Source organism: Macaca mulatta, chromosome 20 (genome assembly GCF_049350105.2).
Source record: "Macaca mulatta isolate MMU2019108-1 chromosome 20, T2T-MMU8v2.0, whole genome shotgun sequence".
In the NCBI taxonomy this organism is placed as follows: Eukaryota; Metazoa; Chordata; class Mammalia; order Primates; family Cercopithecidae; genus Macaca; species Macaca mulatta.
The window spans coordinates 75,283,100-75,297,396 of record NC_133425.1 but is presented as its reverse complement, the minus strand read 5'-3'; the positions used below and the strand labels follow the sequence as shown (position 1 = coordinate 75,297,396).

The window sequence follows — 14,297 nt, the reverse complement described above, 5'->3', positions numbered from 1 at the left end:
ATGGAGGCCTGAAGCAGCAAAACAAGGGCTGATGCTTGCAAAGCTGACATTTAAACCCAGATATGTGAAACGAGATGGAAAGAGTCTCATTCTTTACTTTACGTCATCGTGAACCTCTAGAATTACAAACCATCTATCCAAAAGCAAAAAAGTAAGACTAAAGTAAGAAAACACACGTTCATTTGACTTTGTACACCAAGTCCTTACCCACTGAGCTCCACTACCAACTTCAAAATTCCTCCGGGCCCACCCTGCATGGCATCGGTACAGCAGGAAGGGCTCATGCCACTCAGCACTTCTAGACTTGAGGATGGTGCTTGTGACATGGACAATAGGTGAGGGCTATGGGAGGTGGGGTACAAGAGCTTTTGGAGATTCTGCAGAAGTTCATGTGGCCACCCAGACACAGAGCCCTCTCCACCCCTCAACCCTGTGTAGGGGCTTGTCAGTGAAACTCCTGCTGTCACAAGCAGCAAGCCCAGCTCAGAGGGAGATGGGAGGGGGAACTTGGAGAAGGCATAGCCCTTGACACCTGGTTATGCAACCGTCTATGGTCACTGATGGGGTACATTCAAGGCAGACAGGGTCAGCTGATGACAGGAGAATGCATAGATTTCAGTGTTCTCTGAAGACCATCTAGAATATGAAGTCCATTGCATTCCACTGGTGTTTCCTGAACACCTACTTTGTACCTGGCACTGCACTCATCTGTGGAGCTTGAGTTCTATCCTCAAGGGCTGACTCAGCAGAGGCAGGATTGCCTCCTGGTCATGAGCCTGGGCCCTCGCCCAAGACAGCCTCAATTTGAAACTGGCTCCACTGCTCAGTAGCTCTGTGACTTTAGGCGAGTGACAGAGTCTCTATGTCTCTGTTTCCCCATCTGAGATAAGGGGACTCAAAGAGAATCCACTTCATATGGTTCTTCTGAGGGTTAAACGAACTCATATTTGAGAATCATAGTACCTGACACGTAATATGCCATCAACTAATACTAGCTGCCACTATGATTATTACTTGTAGGCATTCTAACTCCAGTTTCTCTCTCTATTGCTTAGTGGCCTTGAGTTGACTTGAGAAGTTCTTTTATTCTTCGTCTAAGCATCAGAACTTTCATCTCTAAAATGGAAAGAATAGATGGATAGACTAGTTCAGAGGTTCTTAAACTTATCCTATTTTGGCTGTAGAATCTCGTTCAAACAAAATTATGTGTGGGAATGCCTACAAGTGGAGTTTTTATGGTTGTTTTACATAAAGTCTCACGCTTTATTCCTAGCCTCAAACTTATTCAGCATCTTAGAGCCTTAGTTTCTTCTTCTGAAAATGAGACTATTCATAGAACTGACCCCATGTGATTGTTGCAATGAGAAATAGAATGGCGCATGTGAAGTGTTTAGCTCCTACAAAATGTCTTGTTTATCCGGCCTGCCACCATCTCTCCTATTTAGAGATAACTTCTCACCCACTGCTGTGGTCACAGAGGCTTTTGTTTGGGAATGGGTCGCTGGGGATCATCTCAGAAAACCACTGGATAGATGCTCTCTAACACCCCTTCTGCCTCTACTGGTGCAAGTGTCAGGACTGATAATCGGGCTCCTAGCAAGCAGATAAAAAGCACGTGCTTAGAAGTACTCAGAGCTCTTGTCAGACTGAATGTTAGGTTCAGTGAAGGCTACAGATCAATGGGCTTTTCAATATGCCAATATGTTTCCACTCACAATCTATCCTACTCGTGTGAGTGTTAGCAATAGTATGATGGTGGTACATTTGGGGAATGAGCTGGGGCAGAGGACATAGAATCTCTACAGGGTTCTTTAAACAAGCATTTTTAAAATGTAGGGATCTTTTCCCTGCTCCAGAGAGTTTAGATTTATTGAGCTGAGTCAAATAACTGTACATCCTGTACATCCTGACGGCACTGTGCAGTCATTGATCAGCTCTGAAACCCTCCTGCACATTACATTGCCATTTCAAGAAAGAGCATGTTCTCAGAATGGCCCATTGGCTGCATCCTGCCCCCTTGTAGAGACAGGCATTCTGGGAGATAGGCAACCAATGGGTGAGAGACACTTGAACACTCAGGGTGGTTCCTAGCTGGGCTGCTCTCAGCTACTGCATATCTAGCTAAGTGAGCCAGACTCTGGGGTGACTATCCCAGAGGATGCTTCTCAATACTTAGCACAAAAAAAAAGGAAGGGATAAAAGAAGAGCTTAGTCATGCTGTTTTGGTTTTAAAATTGAGAATACTAACTTTTCAGTACCAGTTTGGATTTGATAAACATTGTGCAGGGTTGGCCCATTGCTTGATGGATGCTGCACACTTCTACTTAATGCTTAATTATGGGTGTATGGTGCATGCAGCGTGTGTTCATGAATGTGTGCATGGGTCCTGGTGTACATCTTTGAGTACATCAAATTAGCTGTGGGGTTATTTGCAAAAAATATATTAGTACTTATAAAAACACTAACCCAAGAATGAGGCCTCATTCATGGTCTAAGTACAGCAAATGTTTCCTAAATTTGGATTATGTTTTTAAATTAGTTTTTATTATAAAAGAACCACAAACTAATTGAAAATCTTTTTTTAACAGCTAGAGGATGATAAAATATAAAGTTATCTGTTACCCCTTTCCCAGAGTCCAAACTTTCCCTAGAGGAACTCTCTGCTGACATTTTTAGTGAATCCATATATTTAGTGAATTCATATGTTCTCTGTACTCATATACATACTTATTTATATACTTTTAAATAAAGATAATCATATTACTTATACCATTTCTCAATTTTGTTAATTCACTTAATAATATTTGACTTGGATTTGGATCAAATTCCTATCAGATTTCAAGTTAATAGTGTGGAAGTCGTTATGAGCTTTCAGTGAAGTTGAAAACTGGGGAAATGGTCAATGTTGATGCTGTGAAGGGAAAGCAGAAAATGAAAACTTAAAATATGAACCAAAATTGAGGAGAGGACAGACCAGAAAAGAAGCAGCACTAGATCTGCGTTGAGTGAGCAGGGTTTGATGAATCTGTGGTCAAATATGGGATGAGTTGTTTTTGGTGGGGGTTGACAAGGAAGACAATAATGGCTGTTCTGCAAGGGTGGCCCCCAGTGAACCATCTCCTGGTTTTCACACACTTGTGTGATCACTTCCAAATGAATTCTGAGCTGGCCTGGCACTCATGTTAAGCTATAGGATGCAGAGGAAGTAATATAATGTTGATTCCAGGCCCAACCTTTAAGAGGACTGTCACTTTTGCTTCTTACTTCATGAAATGTTCACTCTTGGGAGCCCTGAGTCACCCTACAAGAAGTCTAGCTACTCATCTGGAAAAGCCACATAGAAAGAAATAGTCCTGAGATGGCATGAAGAATATGAGAACCATCACAGTGTCTCTGTCTTCAGATGATTCCACTCCCAGTCACCATTTGCTGCAAACACTTGATCTCTCTGACCCTGAAAGAGACCAGCATAAGAACCACCCAGCTGAGCCCAGTTAACCAACAAATTGAGAATAAAATGCTGTTATTTTATAGATCCTTGTTTTGCAGTAATTTGTCACACAGCAATAAAGAACTAAACACATAGGTCATAGGAGTATGTGTTCTTTCCAGACATATTTACAAGTGTGATACATTCTCAGGAAATAGATAAATCTGTAAGGGTGGCCATTACAATCTAAGGCTGTTCCACATGGGTTTTGAAAGTGGTCACCTCTATGATTAACACATTAGGTTTTTAGCTGAATTTGGTTTTGGAATTCCTTTGATAGAATAGGAAGAGGAAGAGCACAATTTTATCTCTGGCCAATGTCTATTCTAAACAAGAACAGAATAGAAATCTAAACTAGAAACAAGCCTACATTTTTTTTGACAGAGTTTCACTCTTGTTGTCCAGGCTGGAGTGCAATGGCACAATCTCAGCACACCACAACCTCCACCTCCCAGGTTCAAGCAATTCTCCTGCCTCAGCCTCCTGAGTAGCTGGGATTATAGGCATGCACCACCACACCCAGCTAATTTTTTGTATTTTTAGTAGAGACAGGGTCTCTCCATGTTGGTCAGGCTGGTCTAGAACTCCCAACCTCAGGTGATTCACCTGCCTCGGGGTCCCAAAGTGCTGGGATTAGAGGCATGAGCCACTGCGCCTGGCCACCTACATCTTCTTAAATGGAGGGACAAGCTGTAGGGAGAGAAATGAGCAGACCTCAATCTAAGGGTGTTTATTAATTATATAGCAAAAGTGAAAAATTAAAAAGACAGAAAAGCATCAAGACTATCTAGAACAACTCTATATTCTGAAGGATATAATTATTTGTAAGCAAATCACTTGTCTCTCTCCTTAGGACATTGGTTGGCATAATTAGTTAATTCTTGGAAAGAGTTATGTGTGTCTTCTTTATTAATTGACATTTTCCTTTAACAAGGAACATAAGGACCAGGAAAAACTGTCATCATCAGAGAGTAATGGGTTTTCTGTTGAGAAGCCCATGTGTTTAATGAGGACAGTATCTTTTATCCTGCAGCATTCCAAAGGTATTTAGAAACTTTATGGGGCTTGAAATGAAGCCACCTCTGGCATGAAACCCAGGAACACCTCTCGCCATTTGAGGACAGGATGTGCAGAGGCCAACCGAAACTACCCAGAGTACGTAATTACCAGTTGGAATTATCAATTACCAACTGGAATGGGTCCAGGCCCCAGGCTCAACTCCTGTGACAAACATCAAGGGCTATTTAAAGACCACACATGGTTTGATACCTTTGCTTTGGCCTCATCACCATCTGGGACCCCAGAGAAGGGTATATATTAAATAGATTAAGTCTTCCCTGGTGGTCAATGTTGGGTTTGAACTCGTAAAAAAGAGACCTCAGAGTCAGGCCCATGAACCACATTCGACCCTGCTGACCACCTGGTCTGGGAATATGAGCAGCAAGCTTTGAAGAACAGAGGATGCTGAAAGCTCTCATGTGGTCTCTTCTATCTGCTCCCGTCTGGGAAGCCACAATGTAAACCAGCCAGGTGCCTGGAATACTCTAGCAAAAATATGCAGAGACATAGGGGTGCTGAGAGATGAGTGGAACAACTTGAGAGACAGTCCAAACATGAGCCGGGGCACATGCATGACTCACATGCATGGTTGGCATGTGAATGTGCCTCTGAGTGTGATCTGGAAGGCATGTGAGTTGGGGATCTGTTTGTGAGTTCATATTGGCCATACAAGTATGGTTTTGTTTTCTTGTTTACCTTTCAGTTTTATTTATTTATTCAACAAATAGCTGTTGCCAGACTGCAGTACAAAGCAGAGCAAAATAAACAAGGCTCAATCCTCCAAAGCTTAGAGTCAAGTAATGGTCAAGCGAGGGATTCAGATAACTCTAATTCAGTGTGAGAGCAGTGTAAAGCAGTTAGTTGCAAATGAATTTTCTAGTGTGAATGCTCATGTCCATCTGAGTGTATGTAAGAGTGTATAACTCTGGGTTATGGTGCATTTGGAAAATAACAGAAGTTTACCAAGTGGTTCCAGCAAATTTTGGCCATTGGAACACTCTATGGCGATGCTAGGGTCATAAACGGAGGCTCGGAGATGTGTGTGAGAGGTGGGAGGTAGAGGTATGAACAGGATCCTGAAATCCAAAATCTCTGGCCACAGATACTCCACCCCCATCCCTCTCCATGGATAAATTAACATAGATTGTGGATTTCATGTTCAGAATAGAGGGAACAGCATGATTGTTACTGGGAATAATATTGTGATCTATAAAGAGATCTAGTGTGGGGTGTGTGTGTGTGTGTGTGTGTGTGTGTGTGTGTGTGTTTCATGTCTTGTCTTCAAATGACTTTATGGGTCACAAGATAATTCGAAACCCTCTGAAAACCTAAGAATATAAGGTTTCTGCAGTCAGTTGCCTGCTAGATTGATGTACCTTATTCTGATTTGGGTTAAGTAAATCATGCGCAAAAAGAAGAAAAAAGAAGAAGGGAAGAGTAATGCACATTTATTTCATGCCAACTACTCTTAGGCATCGATTAGAACAATTTGGCATGTGTTGTGTCTTAAACCTAAAAACCTTCCCAAGGGAGGTGTTACGATATCCTTTTGTAGATGAAGAAGCTGAGGACCAGGTGGAGTATTTAAAATCACATGCATTTTTATTTCCAGCTTTCTTCTTCTCTCCACCATTGACTAGGCCCTCATCACCTGGATTCTTGTCATAATCTCTGAACTTGAGACACTTTCTCAACTGGAGCCCCTTATTTGAACCACTGAACAAAGAACATGATTTGAATGATGAATTTCACCAACGCTTCCAAGGATGGAACATAACTAGAACCATTCTCAATGCAGAAAAGAGAAATTCATCCAATAATTAGAATTCTTCTAGAATTCTAGATGCAGAAGACATAATTTTCTTCATTGCATGCAATGGATACCTTGGAGCTAATTATCTTCTGTTATAAAACTCCAGCTCTTCCAGAGGCTTCTAGAATGAGGTTCCCGAGAACCGCTGGATACCAGCCTATTCCCTTCTGAAAAGTCTCCTTTTGACTTTCATTGGCTTCCCTTGGTTACGTGGGTCTCTTGCTAAAGCCTCCACCTCAGAGACACCTTACTAAAGTAGATCTTCTATTCCCATTAGTCTCTGGATCCTAGTTATTTCCTCCCCAGTAATTATTACAAAGAACACTTACGGTGTTTATTTGTTTGCTTACTTGTAAACGATCTTCTCTCATTGGCAGGTAAACTCCACAAAAGGCAGAGGCTTGTCTTTCTTGTTTACCACTGGATCGCCAGCATTGACATCATGAGTGGATAGTACGTTCTCAGTAAATTTCAATGGGGTTGAGTAAGTATCAATTAATCATACGATTTATCAAGTCCCAGTAAGAACTTTGCACATATAAAATAAAATAGTTATGTATAACCCTCTTCCTACACACACACACACACAAACACACACACACACACACACCCCCAGAAACATCCATGTTTTGGTTTTTCTCTGTTTTTCCTTAACTTCCTGAACTTAGCATGCCGTGAAACTGCTCTTCCCAACAAGCAGGATCATTAAATATTCAGCCCAGTTTATCTTTGCCTGCTCAGATCACGTTAGCCTGAAGGCCTCAGCACAGTCTTTTGGGAAGAACAGGGATCTCCTGGATGAATGGCAGGAAGCCCACCGCTCGGGGCAGGAAGTGATGGAGAAGGAGGGGGCGGAAAAGGAAACAGGCCCCCCTCAAGCCACTGAAAGAATGATGGGCGCATCGCCTAGATGTCGACAACATCTGCTTGACTCAGAGTTGGTCACAGTCATTCTGTGTCTTCAGCAGGAGGAGCCCACTGGCGCTTTTGGGAACAGCACACACTGGCAGTTATGCAGGGAACAGGCTGCTGGGATAGAGTGAATTTCCAGGCAGCGGGCCTGCCCAGACCTGCAGCTCCCACCCTGCATTCAGGCACGCACGTGTAGCAGCCCCGTTGTGGTGAAACTGGAATGTTCTGAGCCTTGTGAAATCAGAGAGCTTTTCCATGGGCCTTCATCGTGCAGCCATTCCATTTCATTTTTATTTGTCAAATTTTGGTTTTGCTCTGATTTCAGTCAGTGCTAAAATGAATATTAACACACTCATTTGTGAACATCTAAAAAATTAGAATGTCTGCGGATGGTATATATTTATTCATGCACAACACACATATATCCCTATATTGCCTCTTCCAGTGAAGCTATAATGATATCCTAACAATAGGTAACATTTTTGAAAGCCGTGGCTGATACCATGCAAAGTGATTTATGGAGTAGGATAGCTAGATTTAGCAAACAAGAATAAAGGACACCAATTAAGTAGTATGTCCTAAATACTTCATGGGGCATATTTATACAAGCTAAAGAATTTTGAGGTTTTTTTAGTCTGCAATTCACATTTATGGTGGAATTTTCTACTTTACCTGGTGACCTTATTTATGGGTGTGTCAGTTTCCTAAGCCTGCTACAAAAAAAAAAAAATTACCACAAACTGGGAGGCTTCATACAAGCACCCAGAAAAAATGTATTCTCTACAGTTCTGGAGAATACAAGTCTGAAATCAAGGTGTCAGCAGGGCCATGCACTCTCCAAGAGTCCATATCATCCTTCTTTGTTTCCTCCTAGCTCCTGATGGTAGCTGGCAACCTTGAATGTCCTCTACCTTGCGGTGGCTTTGCTCCAGTAGCGATCTCCATCATTACATGATGTTCTCACTGTGTGGCTGTCTCTGATTCTCTTCTCTTCCAATAAGGACATCATTCATATTGCATGAGGGGTCCACCCAACCTCAGTTTGACTTCATCTTGACGAATTATATCTGCATCAAACTCTATTTTCAAATATGGCCTTTAACTCTGAGATACTAGGGGTTAGGACTTCACCGAATCTTTTCAGGGGACACAATTTATCCCATAGCATGTTGCCCATATTCAACAAATAGTTGGTAACCAACAAATAATGTTGGTTATCTCGGTTTTTTTTTCCTTCATAGGATAACTTGATTTGGTTCACTATGAGAAAACTGAGTCCAACGTGTAGCAAATAACTTGTCCAAGGTTGCACTCCTGTAAGAGAGAATCGCAAGTCTGGAACCCAGCAGGACAGTCAAGGAGCGCACACTAGTGCTCCTGACTCCACACAGTCCCTAGATATGTGAAAACTGCTCAACTGAAGGCGTAAGAACTCAGGGCTGTGGTCTCTGATTAGAACAATCTCCATGGGGCCTGGCCATGGGCCAGTCCTGAGCCTCTTTGGCTCTGGGTCCTGATATCTGAAATAAAAAGGTTTGCATAGAGCTGTGCTATCCTATAGGGGACCTACAGCCACATGTGGCAATAGAAAGGTGGCTAAATGGAACGGAGATAGCTTCAGGATCACACACATACCAGATTTTGAAGACTTCATTCAAAACAAAAAGTAAGGTAAAAGAGCTCCCTAAGAATTATTTAATATTGTTTACATGTTGAAATAATAGTATTTTGGATATAATGGTGTCAGTAAAAGATATTGCTAAAATTAATTCCATCTGTTTCTTTTTACTTTGTGGATTTCATATTAAATGTTTTTATTTCACTATTGTCATTATTTTTGTTCATCTGTTTTCTTTCCTACTTTAAAATTATTTCATTCATAGCCTGCACTAGCTTACATTACTGATACTTGGACTTTTTTGTTTGTTTTTTAAAAAACTGTCTGTTTAACTGTGGAACACTGCATTCAAGCACAACAAAAGATGTCCTCAATAAAAATTAGTTTTATTTATTTAATCACTTATTCATTCAACAGATGTTTATTGATCACATCCTAGACACCAGGTACTTCTCTAAAACTGTGGATTAAATAGTGAACAACAGAGATGACATATCTTCCTCCCCTATTGGACACAGACCACAAAATGCATGCTCTAGGCAAGGTGTTGACCATATCGACCTATGACAATCTCACCAGCAGTGTGGTGTTGATGTCTACCTATTCTCCAGTTATTAAAATCAACTGATCTTTTTAATGAAGAAACAATGAACAGAAACAGGTTTAACTTTGTCATGGTGTTGAGGCATTTTCAATCTTTAACTTCAATATATAAAGCAAACAAAACTGTGAGTAGAAGAGAAGTTAGAAAAAAAAAACAAAAAATGAACATTTAATTGAGACTTGGGTAAGGCATAAGAGTATTTTAACCCTAAACAATTTCCCTAATAGTAAACATGCATTAATTTGAATCTCTAAAAACAATATTTGTATTTAAACAATTATATCATAAAGCATGTTTGACTTTATAAAATATTATTTTGAATGTAAATTTGTAATTTTGAATATATAAAAATATAATTGGGTCAAGTAAAATATCTAAGAAATGGCTGTATTTAAAATATTGATAAAGAACATTACAAATCATTTTAGCAAAAAAAAATCACCACTATCCTACCATCTTAATAGGTTTATTTCTAGTTTTTGTTTTTTGCAAGTTATTTTTCATCTCTGTCTACATGTGTATATTTACATATTGTAATTGTAGTACAAGTATTATTTTGCATTATTTTATTTATGTATCTTTCATCCATCTATCTTCAGAGTCATAATAAACAACAAATGTCTGCTGACTCATTTGTCTCTCCGGGAATTATCTGAACACCCTGACTCCCTTATTTGGTCAGTATTCCCTTTTTAATCATGAAAGGACTGTTACTATTTTCTTTTTAGCAATGATCAGAGTTGCGTTTTTACTGTTTTGTGCGTGATTCTTTGATTAATATCTGTTTCTTCACTGAAACGGAAGTTCTTTAATGTGTCATTTTTAGCTCTCCGTTATATCCTTAATCCATGGTAAGTGCTTATTAACCATTTCTTAAATACATGGTACATAATAGCTACATAATATCTCATCACATTGATGTTGCAGTATTCTTGATATCATACCACTATGGTTGTACACAAATTTGGTTCAGATATGTTTCTTGAATAAAATACAGTATAATCAACATCTTTATGCATTTAATATTGTAAAAATGTATTTTCTTAAAATAGAAATCACAAGGTCAACAATTATGAAAATTTTTATGGCCCTTGATGTATGTAATCATAGGACATTCCCAAAGGGCTAGGCCCATTTATAAACAAAGTGTGACTATCAAATGATGAAACTGTTTGAACCATTTATGATTATAATGTAAAAATATGCATAGCATAATTAATTTAATAATATTAAAGATTATAAGGAAGAAACTTCAAAACATCCATAAGCACACTATTCAAAGATGATCACCACTTATCATTTCTTCCAACCTGTGTTTCAAATGTATGACATATGTGTGTGAGTGTGTGTATGTGTGTATATGTGTCTAGAGACAGATCCCAGTTTTGTCAGTGCTGAATCATAAAATTTACATGGCTTAATACCCTGCTCCTCTTCTTCCATTTGCCATTACGTAGTAATAATTTTCAAATCCTCTAAAAACCTAATTTTCATGCTTGCATCTAACTTTATTGTATAGATGACTCATAATTTAAATGTCCTGTAAGATTTAAAAATTGTTTTCAATTATTTCGTATTACACACATAGTAGCATGGATCATTTTTTTGTATATACAGTTGATTCTCATTATTTACAGTGGCTATGTATTATCATGTCACCCTGAACACTGAATTAGTGAATACTGAATTAATCTCTTAGGGGAAATGTGGGGTTTTGTTCCTGCAAGCCTCTGATCACAACATTTTCATCAACTGACCAATACATAAATTTATTTTATGTGTTTCTGATTGAACACCTTACTGAGTTTATATTATTTGTTCACTAACATTGAACTGCGGGTTAGTATTACTCTAACTCTTGCCTGAAAATTTCTCTAACATGGGTGTTTTCTCCCTAAGGCACATCACAGCCATCCTGCACTTAGAGGCACCACACAGCACTTCAGCACTGTGCTTAGGGGTCATTTTTTTTTGAGATGGAGTTTCACTCTTGTTGCCCAGGCTGGAGTGCAATGGTGCAATCTCAGCTCACCACAACCTCCGCCTCCCAAGTTCAAGCCATTCTCCTGCCTTAGCCTCCCGAGTAGCTGGGATCACAGGCATGTGCCACCACACCCGGCTGATTTTGTATTTTTAGTAGAGACGAGGTTTCTGCATGTTGCTTGGGCTGGTCTCAAACTCCCGACCTCAGGCGGTCCGACTGCCTCTGCTTCCCAAAGTGCTGCGACTACAGGTGTGAGTCACTGTGCCCAGCTCATTTTCAACAGTGAAATCACCAGCAAAAAGCATAAAAATATGGGGGTTTTTGGAAAAGTGGCAATGAATTGACTGCACAAAGGACATTGTTTACAATACGAGAGTAGAACGTTGCCTCGTGCCATCTTAGATGGAAAGGCGGTGCATCCTGGGTGACTATAAGTTTTTTGTTGTTCTGTGTGTGTTCACAGAAGACCACAGGAGTGCCTTCGGTATTGATTTGGGGATTACAAATACTTTTAGCAAAATAGGCATATTTGCAAGTGCAAAATCTGTGACCAATGAGGCTCTAGACTGTATATCTTTGGGGATATTGGATATCTCTACTTAAGTCCTTGGGATAAACATGAAGTAAAGTCTACCCCTAGCATTCCTTTAAGAGGGTAGAAAATGCAGCTATTTGATAGCCATCTATGCCCTTATCTTAGAAAAGCAGGTTTTAGTGGTGCCTTCTGCCATGATTAGCTCAAAGTCCTCATTAGTTCACTCCATTTAGCACTGAGATCTGACCTGGATTCCCATTTCAGATGGGCCACTTCCTATGAAAGTGACACTGAGCCAGTTTCTTCACCATACTGAGCCTCATTGTTTCCATCTTTAAATTGGTTAACTGTAAGACTCGCCTGTAAGGGCTGTTGCAAGGAACAACTGGGTTAATACAGGTAAAGCATGGGACAGCCGCCCTGGTCAGATTCAACAAATCATAGTATGAGTAGAATGGCGTGTCTGGAAGGGCGGTTCTCCTAGAGGCCGAATGCGTGCTAGCCATCCAGGACAGCTGACGGGGATCTGTAATTAAGATTTTTATGTTAAACTCCATGGGGCTTTGTACAACCTGAGAAAGGACAAGAATCCATAGTTATCATCTAAGGATCAAAAGTTACCAAAATATCCCCATTCTGGTTCAAAATCAATCTCTTCATCAGTTGACTTCAACCTTGAGGCCTTGGATTGTAGCTCAGATTATCAAGTGATACATTCTCTCTTGTCCTCAGCCATAAGTTACCTAAAAAGTCAACTGAAAACCACCATTGTGATGCAGTGGAAAAATCACAGGATTTTGAGCAGTACTGACCCACATTTGAATTCCTAGTTATTTCTCTTACTCAATGCAACCTTTAGCCCAATCACACTATCCTTCAGAGAGTCAGGTTTTCCATCTGGAAAATGGACAAGGAAATATATAATTTTTATTTATGTAATTTTTTTTGAGACAGGGTCTCACTGTGTCGCCCGGACTAGAATACAGTGGTGCAATCTAGTTCACCCCAGCCTCCACCTCCTGGGCTCAAATGATCCTCCCACCTCTGCCTTCCAAGCAGCTATCATGCCTAGCTAATTTTTTATTTGTTGTAGAGACAGGGGTCTCACTATCTTGCCCAGGTTGGTCTCAAACTCCTGGGCTCAAGCAAGCATCCAGCCATAGTCTTCCAAAGTGCTGGGATTACAGGCATGAGTCACTGTGCCCAGCCTTGTAACTTTTATGTTTGATGAAGAAGTTTGTCAAGTTATTTTTGGAGGTTCTAGCCTGATGGTCAGCACCTCGTAGGTGCCACATAACTGCATCTATTGTGAGATTGCCTGCCTACATTGCCTGTGTGTTATGAAAACTCACTCCGAATTTGGTTCTTGTAAATATTTCTGTAACTTTCCTGTGAATTAATTCACATTTTCCATTTTGCTTTCTCTTTTTCAATCTTTTTTCTCCTGACAGAAAAAAGAATGGAGCTAACTGTATCACAGGACAAAATCTTTACTTAGAATCTGAACCTGTAGCAAGAAGCAAAATATATTGGCATGTAAGACAAGGCATTGCACTGACTACCATTTCCTTGAAATCTATTTCCAAAAATCCTGAGGGAGGTGAGACTCTCATAGAAAGACAATAGAGGGATGACACGGAATTGTTATAAAATGATGACTGTTCCAGTGCCAAACAGGAATTTAATAAAAAGGAAAAAATATTCCTATCCCTTTTCTTCCCAAAACTGACAAAGCTGTTCAACATAATTATTACAGGTTCCCTCCCAAACACTCATGTCCTTGGGGTACTCAATATTCAATTCAATACTCTGAAGCTAGACTTAATTTTCCTTAAAGAGGGAAGTGAAGAGACTTTTTTTAGTTAATAATTTAATAATTCCAAATTTGAGTTAGATACAACTAAATGTATTTTTCAAATGATATACATATATATATGCTTATATACATACATGCATACATATATGTACCTGCATACATGCCCTTACCCAGAGAGACAGATTTATCTGAGGGCTATTTAACTGGTTACCTTGATGCTGGAGCTATTGATAATAAAGTGGTGGTTTTATTATTATTTATTATTATTTTTATTATTTGTGCGTACTTTTTTTTTAAAGAGTGAGAGAATTGCATCAATGTCAATTTCATGATTGTTATATTATAGGACAGTTATGTAAGATGTTACAATGGAGAGAAGTAGGTAAAGGCATAAAGGCCTCTTGTATTATTCCTTATAATTATATATGGATATTCACTTTATTCAAGGTAACAAAGTTGTAAAAAG

General features: G+C 39.6%; 1 long non-coding RNA gene across 1 annotated transcript in view; it reads right to left on the bottom strand.

The window, feature by feature from the left end:
- LOC114674428 (uncharacterized) overlaps nucleotides 1–14,297 on the bottom strand; it is a 253,722-nt gene that overhangs the window by 131,735 nt on the left and 107,690 nt on the right. The window lies entirely within an intron of this gene.